Raw genomic sequence first — 19,068 nt, 5'->3', positions numbered from 1 at the left:
AAATCCTCAACCCTGTGCATTTGCCTTCTTGCCCTCTTTTGTATCTGTTAAAGTAAAAAAGAAAAGGAAAGGAAAAAAGGGACACTTCCTCCTTGCACTCAAATGTTAGATAACCTTTCCTAGGAGTATTCTATCACTCATCAAATCTGGAAGCTGTTATTGTTCCTGCATCTTTTTGTTCCAACCACACCTTGAAATTGGTTCTGGTAGCAGAAACACTCTTCAAGTAGATCAAAGTTCCTATTTCCTATAGGTTTTCCATTTTCACATTTGACCAGTTAAATCCCGGAGATTATTTTTCAGGATATTATAGGTAGAATTGCTTTTCCAAATCAAGAATAAGTTTTTTAATTTGAAATTTATTTACTTGGTGCTTTTTAAAATATATATTTAGATATTAATATTTTAGTTAAATAGTTATCTTTGAAATTCTATATATTTTATTTTATACATTAAAAGACTTTATTCTGTGAAATTGTCTATAGACTTCATCTGACTTCCATAGCTATCCATAACACAAGAAAATGGGTAAGAACACCTAGACTATTTCAAAAATTGTTCTCATTTAACTGAGAAGCAGGTATGTCTTAAACTAGGGTTCCTTTTTCTGCCTTCTCAATGAGAAGGGAGGAAATTTTGAGTTCAAAATTTGAAAAAAAAAAAAAAAGGTTTAAATTGGTTTTTACATGCAATTGTGGGAAATAAGTTATTAAAACAAATTTCTTAATCTGATGTTCAGGAATATTTAAAATATTTTGATAATTACATTTCAATTGCTTGTTTTCCTTTGTGAATCTAGTTTTATATTTTATGAATTTTAAATCTTTACTCTGAGAAGGGACCCGTATGTTTCACCAGATTACCAAAGAAGACCACAACCCAGAAAACATTAAGAGCTTTTGGCTAGAGCTTTTTCAGTTAAGTTTCATTTTCTTCCTATTCACTTCTTCATGTCTTCACCCTAAATTTCTTCTCCATGCCCCATCACCCTCTTCATTTTGTTTCATTTCCCTTGAATTCTCAAGTTGTCTATATTCTTTTATTGCCAACATTCTTGTAATGTTTTGGTCAATATATTTTTGTAGTGTCACCTACTTTACTTTAATACTTTGAGATATTTATGATTTCATTGCTGTAGGTGAATCTTATATTAACAGTGAAAATAACTTTGCCACACCCTTATACCCTGTGGTAATTTGTGTTTGTGACAACTCATAAATCCTCCATATAAGGTAGCAATAGATCACTAATATTGTCCTTTTTTTGAATCTCATTCGTGCTTGACTCCAAGGATATTAAAATAAGAAACAAGAATATGAATAACTACACAGAAGTCAGGCATCATCTAGAAAGCATCAAAAAAGTAATTCATTTTGAGGGCCATACAAAACATAAGAAATATCCTATCAGTTAAGCAATATTACTTTCTGAAAGTGAATTCCAGAAGACATTTAATAAAGGTATCTGATAGAGGACTTCCATAACATCAAATGGATGTTATGGAATATTATTGCTCTGTAAGAAATGACCAGCAGGATGATTTCAGAAAGGCCTTTTCCTTAATAACAATTTATCATAAATTATAACCCTAGCTTGCATGCAATTATACTGTCAAACTTTATCACCTCTTGAGCTGAAAAGTTGCATTTTTCTATTATGTCAATCAATCAATAGATATTTATTAAGCACCTCTTATATGCTAGGCACTATTAGGTGATAAAGATACAAAGAAAAGAATGAAACAAATCCTGCCCTAAAAGAGTTTAAAATCTAACAATATGAGATGGGAGAGCAACATATAGAGAGAAAGGTTTATATAAATATACACATATGTATATGTACATACATAAATATAAACATATCTAAATATATATACATATGTGTATATGAGAGTTTTGAGGTGAATTTCATTAGCATCTAGGGAGGAAAGAATTGAGAAAGGCTTCAAAAGGTGGAACTTGAGTGATCCTTGAAGGAACTTAGAGATTCTCTAAGGCAAAAGTTAGGAAGGAGTACAGATTATACAGGCACAAGAAACAAGTTTAGCCAGACTGTAGAATGTTTGTAGGGTAATAGTATATTTCCTTTTAGCTTTATAATGATCACTTATGAACTTCAATAACCCATTTTTGGCATTTTAGGATTTTAAAAGTAAGTTCATATTCTCTCTATCCATATTCTTTATTATTTTACAGAATTCAAATATTTATTCCACTTAGATCTAGGTTTCACATTTCCTGACTTGAGACATTCTTTTGGGCCTCACATATTTCTTTATATGTAAGCAATTCCATGCATATTTAGTTGCCCTTCTATGGAAACATTTCAAGGATAACATTTACTTAACAAATATTTGAGCACATACTATGATCACTCAGCAGTGATTACACAAACAATGTTTACAGTGAAGCAATCTCCAATCATAGAGTCATTGACTGAGGGAGGGGGTTAGAAATGATCTTAGAGGTCATTAAGTTTAATCTTTTTTTGATGAATGAGGAAACTGAGGTAGACAAAGGTTCAATGACTTGACCAAGATTCCCAAGGTTGGAAGTAGTAGAGCCATCACTTGAACCCACATCCTCTAATTCTCATTATCTAACTGAATTAGTAAGACAGGAGCACAGATATAAGAGTCTTTTTTGAATATGGCTTTCAAAAAGTCCAATAATTCTTAAATTAGCACTTTCTTGATCTATTTTCCATGTCAGTTATTTTTCTGATGAAATATTGTAATGGGCGGAGGCTTGAGTTGATGCACTGAGGTCCCAAGCATATGAGGCTAAATAGTAATTGGACTATACTCTATTAATATATATGCTTGGAGAAAGAATGGTCCCCTCCCACTCTCTGTGCAAGTCCTGATGTGTTGTATAGAAAATGACGATTTTGGTTGGTGGAGGCAGTGAGACAGGAAGAGAGGCAAGGGAGATTGATGGCTGGGTTCTGTTCTGGGGGATACTGGTCTTGTGGCTTCTGGTCTGGCTAGCTTCTTGACTCAGCTGCACACATTGCTACTACCGATTCCCTTCTACCTCGGTCTTTCTTCATCTCTACTGAGAATAAAGATTGACAATTTTCCCCTAACCTGAATTCCTGACTCCAGCTGATTTTAAAATACGCAGTCTTCACAAAATATTCCATATTTTTTTCTATTTTTTTTTTCATTCTTGTGACTATTTTATTGGAAGGTTTTCCCCCTGAGGCAATTGGGGTTAAGTGACTTGCCATGGGTCACACAGCTAGGAAGTGTTAAGTATCTGAGATCAAATTTGAACTCAGGTCCTTCTGACTTCAGGGCTGGTGCTCTATCCACTGCATCACCTAGCTGCTCCTATTGGGAATCTTTTTTGATGTCCTCTATCAGATACCTTTATTAAACGTCTTTTGGGGTCCATTTTTTTGATGTTTTATGCAAACATTATCTTTCAATTGTCCAATTCTAATTTTTAAAGAATTATTTTCTTTATTGAACTTTTTAATTTCCTTTATCCTTTGACCAATTACCATTTGGCCTATTCTGTTATGTTAAGATTTTTTTCCAGGTTGTTTTTTTTTTTTAACTTCTTTACCAAACTGTTGAACTTTCTTCATGATTTACTTGCATCATTGTCATTTTTCTCAATTTTTCTTCTACTTCTTTTATTCAACTCTTAAAATCCTCCTTGAGATCTTTTAAGGCCTGAAATCAATTTACATTTTATTTGAGGCTTTGTATGTAGCACTATTAATTTTGTTGTCTGCATTTTTATATAATGAAATTAAAGCCATTTCTAATCATATGAAAAATACTCTAAATAATTGATTAGAGAAATGCAAATTAAAACAACTCTGAAGAACTGTCTCAGACCTCTCAGATTGACTAAAATAACAGGAAAAAATAATGATAAATGCTGGAGGGGATGTGGGAAAACTGGAACACCAATGCACTTTTGGTGGAATTGTGAACTGATCCAACCATTCTGGAAAGCAATTTGGAACTATATCCAAAGGACTATCAAATTGTGCATACTCTTTGAACCAGCAGTGTATCTACTGGGCCTGTATCCCCCCAAAAAAAAGATCATAAAAAAGGGGGAAAGGATCCACATGTGCAAAAATGTTTGTAGCAACCCTTTTTGTAGAGGCAAAGAACTGTAAATTGAGTGACTGCTCATCAGTCATTCATGGGGAATAATTAAATAAGTCATGGTATATAAAGATAATGGAATATTATTGTTTTATAAAAATGATGAGCAGACTGACCAAAAAAACTTGGAAACACTTACATGAACTGATGCTAAGTGAAGTAAGTAAAACAAAAGAGTATTGTACACAGCAAGAAGATTATATTATAATCAACTGTGATAGATCTGGCTCTTTTCAACAATGAAATGATTGAAGGCAATTCCAATAGACTTGTGATAGAAAGAGCCATTCACACCCAAAGAGAGAACTATGGAGTCTGAATGTAGATTAAAGTATAGTGTTTTCACCTTATTTTGATGTTTTTGTTTGTTGCTTGGTTTTTTTCTTATGTTTTTTTTTCCTTTCACTTTTTGATTTGATTTATTTTGTGCAGCAGACAAATGTGGAAATATGTTTAGAAGAATTGTATATGCTTCAACATATTTCACATGTATTGGTCAACCTGCCATCTGAGGGAAGGAGTAGGGGGAAGGAGGGGAAAAGTTAGAACAAAAGGTTTTGCAATTGTTAATGCTGAAAAAATACTCATGTATATATTTTGTAAATAAAAAGCTATAATATAATATTTTTTTTAAAAAAAGAAGAATTATATATGTTTAATCTATTCTGGATTGCTTGTTGTCTATGAGAGGGAAAGGAAAGGAGGGAAAAAAGTTGGAACAAGATTTTTGCAAAGATAAATTTTTAAAATTGTCTTTGCAAATATTTAGTAAAATAAAAACAGTCAAAAGGAAAAAATCAATTTCTTGTCTTCTAAGTTTGTATTTTGATCTTCCCTGTCACCATAGTAACTCCCTATGGTAAAGATCTTATTTTATAGTTTGTTTGTTTTTCCAGTCTACTTTTTTTTTTTTTTTGAGCTTTATAATAAGATTGGATCCTGTTCTAAGGGTGAAGAAGACATTGTAACAGGTTTTTTGGAGCAACTGTTTCCAAAGTTAGTTCTGAGGATCTGTAAGCTTTAAGTTCTTTCAAGGTGGTATGATCTAAGTTTAGTACTCTTCTGAACTATGTTTTGATCTGTGAACAACCACAGGTATTCTTTTCCACTCTCAAATCGTGACCAGGGTACCAGCTTCCCTGTGACTACAATCTCTGGTATGTTAGTATTCCATCTCTCTTTGGGACTGCTATAAAGGATATTGACCCAAATCCAAGTGTGGATATTATAACAGATTCCTGCACCCAGTCCCAGCAAGAGAGCCCTATAACCTTCTGACTAGTTGTTTGATCCCCTTAGCAGTTATGGGCTGAGAGCTCTGAAAGAGGTGCTGGTTGATGCTACAACCCCCCATCCAAGGTCTGCTGCTGATTTCCTATGGCACAGTCTTTACTGGCAGTGCTAAAGTAATTTCCCCCTCCATGACACATCTTTCCTGCCAAGCTTCTGAATTGTCTTGGGAGAAAATTATTTTATCTTGTTGTTTTGTGGATTCTGATGCTTCAGAATTTGTTTTAAGGAATTATTTAAAGTTGTCTGGAGAGAAATTTTGGAAAACTCAAGGGAGTCTCTGGCTTTTTTCATCATCTTAAAGTTTAGTTAACAGTTTTCCATGTCATAATATCTGTTTGGGACAAACCTTCATACTGTTGTTCAAAATGTTATGGGACTTAGTGACTGCACTTAATATCTCCAAGGTATAATCAACAATGTTTCTGATCTCTAAGCTCATTCTATAGCACACATATTAGCTCACATGTTGAAGTTTGTCATTTTTGGGTCAGTTACACTGCACTGTGGCATTTTCCTATAATGTAGCCCTCTTTGCTTAACATTTTAATACTCAGAAACTTTGCAGACAATAGAGATCTCATTACATACTTCTAGATAATATATGAAAAAAAAATTTTTTTAAATATTGTCATAAGTACTAATCCCTGGGACAATAAAGATCCATGGGATAATCAAATTTTAGTATTTTCTTTTCAGAAAAATGTCTGTTTATCCTTTCCTGTTTTACCTATTTAAAATTAAGTCTTGATATGATAACAATATTTTTATATCTTCCTATTGGGCTCCTTACTGCCTTTGTATTGCCCTTTTCCCTTCTCCCTCTTTATTTTAATTCTACTCTCATTTGCTGTCTTAATATTTCTCTGATCCTTTAAATAAATGGTTTCTGAGCACCAAGAAGATATTACAAGAATACATCCTTCTTTCTTTTTTTTTCATTTACAATCATCCTCAAATTAAGTAATAATTTAAATAAATACACTCTACAATAGTTTCCGTATATTTTGTTGATATCAAAATTTTGTAGCCAAAGAATTTTCCTGGTTTTCCTTGTTTTAGATGTTAATGTGAGAATAATGCTGAGCCAATGTTCAAAATATCAAATGAGGAAAAGCCATAATTAAAAGCTTCAGGAAGAACTGCATTATAAAGCAACAGTTACCAAAACCATCTTTATTGGTTAAAGAACAGAAAGATAGATCAATGGAACAGACTAGGCAAAAGAGATTCAGAATTAATAGACTGCAATAACCCAGTGTTTGACATATTTACTTAGGAAAAAACTCCCTATTTGATAAAAACTTCTAGGAAAACTAGAAAGCATCCTGGCAAAATTTAGGTTTAGACCAGTATCTTGCATTCTATTCCATAATATATTCAAGGTATACATGACCTTAATTTTAAAGGTCATACTATAAAAAATTAGAAGAGAAATTTATTGCAAACCAAAAAAAAAGATAAAGGCAATTACACAAAATAAGAGATAATTCTGATTACTTAAAACTGAAAAGTTTCTGCACAGACAACATTAATATATCTAAATTAAGAAGGGAAATTAAATGGGGAAAATATTTGTATTAAATTTCTCTGATAAAGGTTTGGTATCCAAGATAGGTAATATATATGTGTCTAACATATGTACGTATATATGCATATGTAGTGTATATATTTATGTATATAATATATATATATATATACAGCATATATATGTGTGTGGGTGTGGGTATAAAAATATATAAAGTCATTCCTCAGTAGATAAATGAACAGTCAAAAAATATGAACAAACAGTTTTTATTTTTATTTATTTTTTTTGCTGAGACAGTTGGGGTTAAGTGACTTGCCTAAGGTCACACATTAGGAAGTGTTAAGTGTCTGAGGCCAAATTTGAACTCAGGTCCTCCTGGCTTCAGGGGTGGTGCTCTATGTCACTGCACTACCTAGCTGCCCAAAATAGTTCTTAAGAGAATACAAAGTAATCACAACCACAAGAAAAATGCTCCACAACATTAATAATAAAATGAATGCAAGTCAAAACAAGCTTTAGGTTTCACTTCATTTTGAATGTTGAGAAAAATGTCCCAAAATGGCAATAGTCAATGTTGAAAGTATTGTGGGAAGATGTATCTTATATGGTTGATGGAGCTGTGAAGTGGTTAAAAAAAAAACAATTTGGAAAAAAATTTGGTATTACACAAATAAAGTGACTTAATGTCCATATCCTTTGAACCACATATTTCATTACTTAGAAGTGAGGAAAATGTTCTTATGAATTCCAAAATACTTATAGCAACACTTTGTGTGATAGCTAAGAATAGGGGACAAAATAAATGCCCATAGATCTGGGAATGGATAAATATATTATCATATTTAATGAATTCTTACTGTGTTGTAAGAAGTTGTATGTCTGATAAATACAGAGAAATATGGAAAGTTCTCCATACAGAATAAAACAGAGACAAGAAAAAGACACAATATCTCCAATAGTTAAATGGAAAGAACGATGACATACTCCAAATCAAAAGTAAATATAACAAAGGTATAAAGATCTAGTAGGGTTTGAATAAAATTATCTCAATCTTCTCCTTAATGAAGGTGAGATATTCGTAAATATTACATATTGCACATTTCTGGACTTTTTCAATGTATCGATCTACTTTGCTAACTCTTTCCCCTCCTTTCAAAAGAGTACTATTTATCATGTGAAATGATTTTCTGGGAAGACAGAGAGAGAAGAATACACAAAATACTTTGATGATGTGAGAAACAGAGATTGTCAATAAAAACTTATTTTTAAAAAATAAAGCTCAGAATGAATTGGGTTCTAATCCTACCCCAAATACTTATTAGCAATACAACATTGGACAAATCCCTTAATCTCTCCTAAGCTCAGTTTCCTTACCTGTAAATTGGAGATAATAACATCATCTGTAATATTTATTCCATAGGACAGCTGAGAAAATCAAATGAGATGAAATGTATAAATTACTCTGCAAACTTTAAAGCACAGTTCCAATAATCAGCAGCAGCAACACTGTCAGCATCATTTCACTTTAACACAGTATTCCACACAGAAAAACATCCAACTCTCCTACAATGCTATTTTCCTAAACATAGAACTTTGAACTCCTTCATCTGACATGAAGGAAGATTAGTTATTCTGCAAAAGAAAATATTCATTATGTTTATAAATATCATGGGTTATATTAGTCAGAAAGTTATAAACAATTAGGGTTTTTAGCACAGACTGTTTTATACTGGCAAGGCATGAAATAATCACTCATTCTAAATGCTTTCTCACAATATTTCTGGGAAATAGATACACATTATGACCCTAAATCCTAAAGATGAGGTAGCTGAAGCCCAGAATAGTTAAGTGATTCATAAAAAAGGGATCCAGGGGATCTTGAGGGGACCTTAGAAATCTCATCCTCCCTCCACATTTTATTTATGAATAAACTGAGGTCCAGGGAAGTAAAATGTTTTCCCCAAGATCACAAAGGTAGTAAATACCTAAAGCAACATCAAACCCATAGCTATTTTTACATGTCACATCCACACTCCACATTTTAGTGGAGGAAACTTCTCAGTAGGACATGGTAACACCTTGTCTCAAAGCCTATCTGACACACTTGCACTTGGTGGCTTCTGTCCAAGTGAGTCTTGACTAGAGAATGCTTACAATACCAGATATCCAAGGTCAGAGGTGACAGTGTGTGAAGTCCTTCAGTGACTCAGATGATCTGAGAAGATAAGAGATATGGTTTTGCTGTAAACTAGTCATGACAAACTGATATCCTTCATAGGTCCTCAATTTTCTCGACATGAAGTGAAGGGGTAGAAGCTGATAATCTCTAAAGTCCTTTCCAGGAACAAACTTCTTTAAATCTGTTTTCTGTGTATGTATACATATTCATGTGTATGTGTATCTTACTATCACAATGAGGTAGATCAAAGACAAAAAAAAAAAAAACAGAACACATACATACATAAATATATGCATATTATAGGCATATAATATGTATACAAAACAAATCCCCCATCCACTCCAGTCAACAAGATTGTTAGATATAGCCACAGTCTGAAAATGAAGACTTACCAAAAGCACGTCCCTTGCTAATGACAGGTCAGTAATGTAATTTATTTCTTAGCAGGAAATACAATTTGTGGAACTGCATAATATCCTCCCCTCTCACCACACCACTCCCCAGTAACCAGGACTTTGGCAGGTCTTAAATATTTATAGTTTATCCTTTAAACCAAGTATACAATGAAAGATGGAAGAATTTGAAGGTGCCTTGTCAATACCAAGTTAAGTCTACAGGGAGGATGAGCTTCAGAGTAATTTTTTAAAATCTCTGGTAACACAGGATACAACAGATTCCTCATTATACCTATGTGAAAGGCCACCCAATACTGCCAGATGCCACTCAGAATCAAAAGCAGACAACAAAGACTATAGGAGAAAATGGTCTCTAAATTCTATCAGCCTTCCAGTCATGATTGCATCATTCATTCATTAATTCATTTCTTTAATAAATATTTTCTGTGTACTTACTCTGTGCAAGACATAACTCTACATAAAGAAAAAGGTAAAATGAAACCATTCCTGCATCTAAATAGCCTAATAGAGATAATAAGGCATATACAAAAAATTATTAAAAATCAGAATGGCATACGATCATTGTCATAAAACAGGTACAGAATAATATGGGATTTCAGAGGACATAATTTGGTTGAGGAGATCAGGGAAGTTTTCATGAATAAATGCTTGCATATAGAGACTGTTCATTGCAAAGTGAAGAAGGGTTATTTGAATTCAGGAAGATCCAAACTCAAATTTTGCCTTAGTCACTTACTAGCTACCTGACATTGGGTAAGTCGTTTCTTTTTGGCCAGGCTCAGTTTGTACATCTGTAAAATGGGGATAATAACAGTATCTACTTCTTAGGATTGGTTAGAGGATCATATGAGATAATTTATACATAAAGTGCTTTGCAAACCATAAATCAAGGTATAAATGTCATTATTGTTGTCATTCTATCGTTGTTTTAAAAAAAGATCTTTAATAGCTACCATTTATATAGTACTTTAAGATTTGAAAAGTGCTTTAATTTCTGAAAAGTTCAAAGATTCCCTCATGATCACATAACTAGTGCATGTCACAAACAAGATTTAAACTCATTTTCTTGATCCCAAAGCCAATGCTATCTACCCTGTCATACTGTCCCTTTGATATTAATGAAGAAAGTAGAATCAATAGGACTTAGTAAGTGACTGACTAAATGTCAGGTATAACATTCAGTCCCTGAAGGGTCTATGGGAGAGATGACTCTGAAAATCATCAAGAGAAAGAGGGAAGTCAGGAAGAGGGGCTAGTTTGCTTGAAGGGAGAACTTAATCTATTTATAAACATGCTGAATTTAATGCCTACCTCATCTGAAATATATGGCTTTGTAAACCCATGCCCCTTCCATAGAGCTGAAGTGAGAATGAGCACAACCTACAAACATGCCCTTGGCCAATTGAATGACTGAAAAATCCTGGGATGGGAAATTTTTTAAAGACACCTGGAGAGAAATAGGAGAAATTGCACTTAAATTCATGACAGCAGACACCCCTAGCTGCTAAGCTTTCACCATACAGACACACACACTCATTCTCTCTCACACACACATACATACACATAGACTTACAACTTTGTAATTTTTGCATGTGTTATATAGATATTTCCCTATTACCTAGCACAGTGCCTTGTACAATAAGGCTTTTGGATTGATATTGGTCATCTAGCCTCTACTTAAGTTTTCCAACCTATCACTTTTTGAGGCAGTACAGTATGCAAGTGTTATCTAGATTATAAATTTTATAAGGGAATCTTTTTCTTGTAGTTGTATAGCACTTTTTCTTGTAATTGTATAGCTATAGGACACTTCCAAGGCACAGAATGACCACAACAAATACTTAATAATTGAAGAATTAATCTGATCTTTGGCAAGAGGGACATAGCCCTTTTCTATTATTGTAATACATAAACCACAACCATACATTATTCAAGGTGCTAGTGGATCTTGTCTCTGTAGCCTCAGGGAACAGTGAAAGATGTAGAGAGGCAAAAAGGATAGGAGGAGAATATGGCAAATAGCTAGAGAAATGATTGCTCCCACTGCTTAACCTTTCCTCAATTAAGTCCTCAATTCCTTTCCTTTTCCATAGACTCTCTGCAGAATCAAGGCCAGGGAGTGCTAAGTGCAAATGAGCAGAACAGCAACATTGGTCAGAAGGCAAAAAAATTTCTGGGAAGTAACACTGTCAAACGTCACCACCATGTCTCCCCAACTCTGCCACTGTCTTCCTTTTTCCTTCTTTAGTCATTCCTGTAAGATTCCATAAAACTAGCCCACCAGTGATAAAAAAAAAAATACCTGATGACACTTACAAGAATTTAAGACTACTGGTATCATCCAAAGAATCTAGAAACCCTTGTTCACTGCCAACTGAGGTAAGGAAGCAGAAGAAATGAGTATAGATTATAGGATACAGGAGGAGAAGTGTCATCAAAAGGGCTAAGAATTCTATGGCTATTAAAGAAATGATACAAATTCCCTGAACAGATTAAAATCTGTTAAATGTAAACCTTCAGGCACATTATTGAAACAGAAGTAAAAACAATTTTTGTGTCTCCCAGCATTATACTAAGATGTATATGTATGAAATATAGACAGAAAGACACAAACAAGGAGACAAAGACTAGACACAGAGAGACACAGAGAGAATGAGGTGGGAATGAACATGTTAAGTGGGACAATTTGTCCATTCTCTGTATGTATTTCTCTTTCTCTTTTTCCATTTCTTTCTCTCTTTCCATTTCTGTTTCTCTTTCTTCCCCCTCCCACTCCCAGAAATTTTTATCTTATAAAGAACTAGGAATTTCCAAGTAACAGCCTTAATAATTTCCTTTACCACATTTATATATGTTTTTCCTTAATGGTAATCATATTTTGGATAGGAGGGAATAAAATAAAACTTATATGATAACTTTAATGTATATTTACAATTTGGAATGGCAAATTGTAGAATAGGCTTCTGTTCTATAGGAGATTCTGCATGTACCATATATAAATATATACAAAATAAATATAAGTAATTTGGGGGGAAGCACTAGCAATGAGGGGATTTTTAAAGTTCCCATATAGAAAGTGGTATTTGAGATATGCTTTAGGGGAAATTATAAATTAGAAGAGCTAAAGGTTAAAAGTAAGGCATTACAGGTATAGGGAAACTTGTACATAGAAATAGAAGGGGAAATGGAGTTTTCTGTGTGAGGAACAGCAAGAGGAGCAGTTTGGTTATATGATATAGTGTGTAAATTGTAGGAATAGCAATCAGTTTGTTTATTATGCTATGTTATGAAAATACTTGTTTTATCCCATAAATTAAAAAAATAAAATAAATAAACTATATAGTATTTTAAGGCTTGTGAAGTACTTTACATATGTTGCTCCATTTAATCCTTATAACTCTAGTGCTATTATTATCCCTATTAAACATATAAATAAAGAAACTGAGATGGGAAATATTAAATGATTTGCCCCAGAGTCAAAAGAGTTATATAGGATATTCAGGGAAGACTAGTACTTCTGGTGTGAAGGCTAAATGAACCCTTTGCAAGGCTCCTCATCCATCTTTGGTGTCCAACTGTCACCCACCTCTCACCTGTGATTCCGAGAAGGGGTAACATATGTAGTAGCCACATCCTGTGACAGAACCCACAAATATTTGAAATACAACATTTCCAGGAAAAAATACTTTGGAAGAATTTCAGAACAGGTCTGTTTCAATCAGGCAGGGGAATAATCTGCCAAGCCCAAAATGCAGCATAGGGAGCCCAAGGCAAGGAACTGGGGCGGGGAGCCACAGTGTTGTAGTGGCCACACAGTGGGGAATTTTTTGTGAGGTTCTTAGGCTATTCTGTCCTGGTTGCAAGCAGATGGTTTAGCAAATCTGCTGTAAGACAAGTAGAAAAAGCAAATTGTAAGCCTCTAAGCCCCTGATGAATGCAGGACCTGGCTGTGATTTCCCAGCACCAGAAGTCAATCAGCAGAACTGCCCCAGGGCAAATTAAAGCAGCTGTCACCCTTTTGCCTTAAGAGCAGACCTCAACCCTTAAAAATGAGCAAAAAAGTAAAAAGAATCTTGACTATAGACAATCGTTTATGGAGAGAGAGAACAACAGACCTTAAACACTGAGGTTCCTAAAGATGAATCAACTCCAGATGAAGCCCCAAAGGATGAAATGAGCTGATCCCAATTTCACAAAACTTTTTTTGGAAGATTTCAAAAAGGATCTTAAAAGAGAATTAGAAGAAAAATGGGGAAAGGAAATGAGATCTTTGCAAGAGGGTATGGAAAAGCATAAACAGTAAATATCTGAAGAAAAGTCCTTAAAAATAGATACAATGAAATGGATAATTTGATGAAATGAAAAAAGCATGTATTTCCTTACAAAATAGATATGAAAAAGAAACCAAATTGTTGAAAAACATAATTTTTAAACTGGAAAAATGCAATGAACGAAACAACTCATTTAAAAATTCAATTGGCCAAATACAAAAGGAGCTAAAAAAAAGGTAATTTAAGAAAATAATACACTAAAAATTAGAATTGAACAAATGGAAGTGAATGACAAAATAAGACTTCAAGAATTAGTCAAACAAAGCTCCCAAAATGGGAAAAAAAAAATAGAAGAGAATGTGAATTACTCATCAAAAAACAACTGACCTGGAAAATAGATCTAGGAGAGACAATCTAAGGATTATTGGATTCTCTAAAAATCACAATGGAAAAAAAAGAGCCTACACATCATATTTCAGGAAATCATTAAGGAAAACTGCCCCAATGTCCTAGAACCAGAAAGTAAAGTATCCATTGAAAGAATTCACTGATCACCTCCTGAAAAGAGACCCCAAAATGAAAACTCCAAGGAATATAGTTTCACAATTATCAGATCAAGAAAAAAATTACAAGTAGCCAGAAAGAAACAATTCAAATATCAAGGAGCCACAAACAGGATTACTGAGGACCTAGTAACTTCCATCTTATAGGATCAAAGGGCCTGAAATATGATATTCTGAAAGGCAAAGGAACTTGGATTGCAACCAAGAATTGACTATCCAGCTAACTTGAGTTTTATCTTTCAGGGAATAATATGGACATCCAATGATACAGGCAAATTTCATTTATTCCTGCTGAAAAGACTAGGGCTGAACAAAAAATTTGATCTCCAAATACAGAACTCAAGAGAAGCATAAAAAGATAAACAGGAAAGAATTCTTGAGAACTATATCTTTGTTATGGTCATACTTAGGGAGTATGGGTATAATGTGATTTTATTATGATAAAAAGAAAAAGTAAAGGTGGAAAGGGATTGTATTGGAAAAAGAGGAAGTACAGGTAAAATGAGGGAAATTGCATCTCATGAAGAAGCAAAGAAGACCTATTATAATTGAAGAAAAGAAGGAAGGGAGATAAACATTGTGTGAATCTTATTCTCATCAGATTTGGCTCAAAGAGAGAATATCAAGCATATTTCGTTTCCCTAAAGTCACCTTACAGGGAAATGGGAGGGGAAAGGAGAAAGTAAAGGGGAAGGCTAATAGAAGGGAAAACAGAAGTAACAGAGGAAAGGTATAAGAAAGGGAGAGAGGCTGTAAAGGGGGAGGGTTGTTTGAGGAAGGAGGTCGTCAGAAGTAAAATACTAGAGAGGAGGAAAGAAAAAAACATAACTTGGGGTAAATAAGATGGCAAGAAATACAGGATTAGTTATTTTAACTGAATGTGAGTGGAATGAACTCTCCCATAAAATGGAAGCAGATAGCAGACTGAATTAAAAGCCAGAATCCTGAAATAAGTTGTTTACAAGAAACACATTTAAAACAGAATGATAACATACAGAGTAAAGATAAAAGGCTGGGGCATAATGTATTAGGCTTCAGGTGAAGTAAAAAAAGGGGGGGAGGGGAGGATAGCAATACTGATCTTAGATCAAGCAAAAGCAAAAATAGATCTAATTAAAAGAGATAAAGAAAGAAACTACATCTTGCTAAAGGGTACCATAGATAATGAAGCAGCATCAATACTAAACATATATGCACCAAGTGGTATAGCATCCAAATTCCTAGAGGAGAAGTTAAGAGAGCTGCAAGAAAATAGCAAAACTATACTAGTGGGAGATCTCAACCTTGCTTTCTCAGAGCTAGATAAATCAAACCACAAAATAAATAAGAAAAAAGTTAAGAAGTTAAATAGAATTTTAGAAAAGTTACCTATGACAGATCTTTGGAGAAAATTGAATGGAGACAGAGAGTGAAGGCAATGATTTTGGACAACACTGCCTTGCTTAAATGCAATTTATCTATGAGTCAAAATGTTAATTATGATGTCATTGATCCTCTTTGAAAATGAAGTACAAACAACAACAACAATTTAACAAAAAATTTCTTTGATACCATATCAATCAATCAAATATCAACAAGTATTTATTTAGGACCAACTATATTCCAACAACTATGTTAAGTGCTAGAGATACAAAGACAAAAAAGAAATAATCTCTGCCCTCAAGAGGCTAACAACCTATACAAGATTCTACATGTATATATATAAATATATACAAAATAAATATAAGAAAATTAGGGGGGAAAGCACTAGAAATGTGAGGATTTTTAAAGTTCTCATATAAGAAGTGACGTTTGAGATGTTCTTTAAAGGAAATTAGGAACTAGAAGAGCTAGAGATTAAAAGGGAAGGCATTACAGGTATAAGGGAACAACTTGAATCTAGAAATGGAAGGGAAAATAGAATATTCTGTGAGGAACAGCAAGAAGAACAGTTTTGTTTTATGACTTAGTGTGTAAATAATAGTAATATGTAATGAGACTGGGAAAGAAGCTAATGAAGGACCGTAAATACTGAATTGTTGTTGTTCAATCATTTCAGTCATGTCCAAATCTTCATGATCCCTGTTTGGGGTTTTCTTGGTAAAGATACTGAATCCTTCTCCAACTCATTTTACAAATGAGGAAATTAAGGCAAACAGGATTGAGTGACTCGCCCAAGGTCACACCGCTAATAAGTGTTTGAAAGCCTGGCACTCTACTATGCCAATTCCCTGCCCCAATACTAAATAGAAAGGGAGAAAAAACAAACATTTATTAAAAAACCACTAGGTGCCAGGCACTGTACAAAGCACTTTATAAATATCTCATTTGATCTTCATACTTGAGAAATAGGTGCTAATAGTATCCCCATTAACAATTGAGAGAATTGAGGTTGACTGATTTTAAGTGACTTGTCCAAGGTCACTCAGCTAATAAATATCAGAGGCCAAATTCGAACTCAGATGTTGGATCTAGCATCATGCTACCTAATGGTTTAGAAGAGTATGAATTTGATATTAGAAATAATAGAGAGCCACTGATCTTCACTGAATAGGAGGATGAAATGATGGCAGATTTAGGAATATCACTTTAAAAGCTGAAGTAGAGAGATGAAAGACTTGAGATAGAGAAGCCAATTTGGGATGCAAGAGATATCATGGACCTCAGAGTATTAAAGATAAAAGATACCTTAAAGATCATTAGTTCAAATTATTTTATAGACAAGAAAATTAAGACTAGAGAGCATCATTTGCTTGCACAAGATCACATAGTGATGTACTAATAGAGCTGGACTTAGACTCCAGATGTAATTTCTCTTCCCACACTTTTTATTTTCATTCTGTGCTATATGCTCAGGGCACACCTTACTTATTTGTAGAGCAGGCAAGGTACTCCTTTGTCCATGAATATCTTCTCCTATCTGTCACAAATTTAACTACTAATGTGTCATTCCTTTTACAAGTCCTTAGTCTTTATTCTTATAGCACTATAGTCCTTGGTCTTATAGCACTATAAGATAAATTATTCTGACACATTCTTTTACTTCTAGACAACTATCTGAGATCATAAGCAGAAGAGAAGGGGGTTTGTGGGTAAGAACAAACATTGTCAAGGGAACACAAATCTAAATAATGGTATAGTCAGGGGATGAAGATGCATCCAAAATTAATATTTAAGTTCATAGATGAGAAAGTGCCACAAAGAAGGAAAGAATAGGGATAGGGAGTGTCTGGGTGATGAAGCTATATTTCTAGTTCATATTTTTGCTTACATGTATTCATTTCTCCTGTTTATTTGTATCACTGGACAGATATCTTCAGGATTTTGAGTTAAAGTACATTGAGGTCATTAAAATAATATTATCCTTTATATGCAAAAAAAAATAAATATTGAAAAAATAACTAGAGAGAGACTTTAAGAATGTCAAATATTCATTCCAGAATTACCTGTGGTAGACTAAGAGTGGTTAGGATAAGAGTAGTGGGAGGTGAATGCAGATCAATGGGGCAATGGCCAAAAACCTGTGGTGAAGGAAGGAAATGCAAGATTATTGTGCTGAAGAAATCATAAATATCAGGAATGTGAGAAATATGGGAAGCTTTGTACAAACTGTCACAGTGATTAAACAGAACCAAGAAAACAATATGATATTTCCCACAAAAATGCAAATGAAAAGAAAATTGAACTGAAGGCTTAGTAATTTTGATGAAAAATCATGTTCTGAGGTAGAGAAGATGAAATACACCTCTCTATTATCAAAAGAAAGATGACAGACCTATAAGTGCAAAATACCATAGATTTTTAGACATGTTCATTGTGATGATTGGTTTTATTTAACAATTATTTTATATTATAAGAGAGAATATATATGGAGCAATGGGAAGGGATTATGGGAGTGGGGAGTAGGGAAGACTTGTACACAGGAGAAAAAAAACTGTTGTGAAAAACCAAAAGGTATGAATAAAACTTTATTTTTATAAAGAAAAGGAAGAAAAGAGGGAAAGGAGAAAAAGTAGAGAGGAAGGAAGAAGAAAGGAAGGAAAGTAGGGAGACAGGGAGAAATGGAGGGAGGGAGGGATAATAGTCTGGTAGTTGGGAACTGGGATTAAATCACCACATAATCTCTCCAGTTTCTTCATCTATAAAATGTGTTATAGGCCAGACGATCTTCAAGTTGCTTTTATCTGTATGAATTTTGTGATTCTAAGAGACAATTGAGGAAAAAGTAAAAAAGAAAGGGGGAGACAGACAGAGAGAGAGAGAGAGAGTGAGAGAGAATAGGAAACACAGATAGGAAACATAGGCTGTTATGTTTCATTTTATTGTGCTTTGCTTTATTGTGCTTCACAAATATTGTAATTTTTATAAATTGAAGGTTTGCTGAAATGCTGGAGCAAGCAAGTATATTGATGGCATTTTTTCCAACAGCATGTGCTCACAACCTGCCTCTGTGTCACATTACAATAATTCTCATATTGCAAACATTTTCATTATTATTATATCATATAATATTTCATTTTTCTTATAAATATTTAATATTATTATATTCAAACATTATATATTATTATATTTGTGACAAGTTATCTTTGATATTTCTATTTTGTTTTGAGGAGCTCCCATATAAGATGGCAAACTTAATAAACGTTGTGTGTGCTCCACAAACTAGCTGTTCCCTGTGTCTCTCTCTCTTCCCAAATCTTACTATTCCAAGAT

The sequence above is a fragment of the Sarcophilus harrisii genome, chromosome 3, assembly GCF_902635505.1.
Source record: "Sarcophilus harrisii chromosome 3, mSarHar1.11, whole genome shotgun sequence".
In the NCBI taxonomy this organism is placed as follows: Eukaryota; Metazoa; Chordata; class Mammalia; order Dasyuromorphia; family Dasyuridae; genus Sarcophilus; species Sarcophilus harrisii.
The sequence above is the reverse complement of the archived record's forward strand: the minus strand, read 5'-3'. Positions refer to the sequence as shown.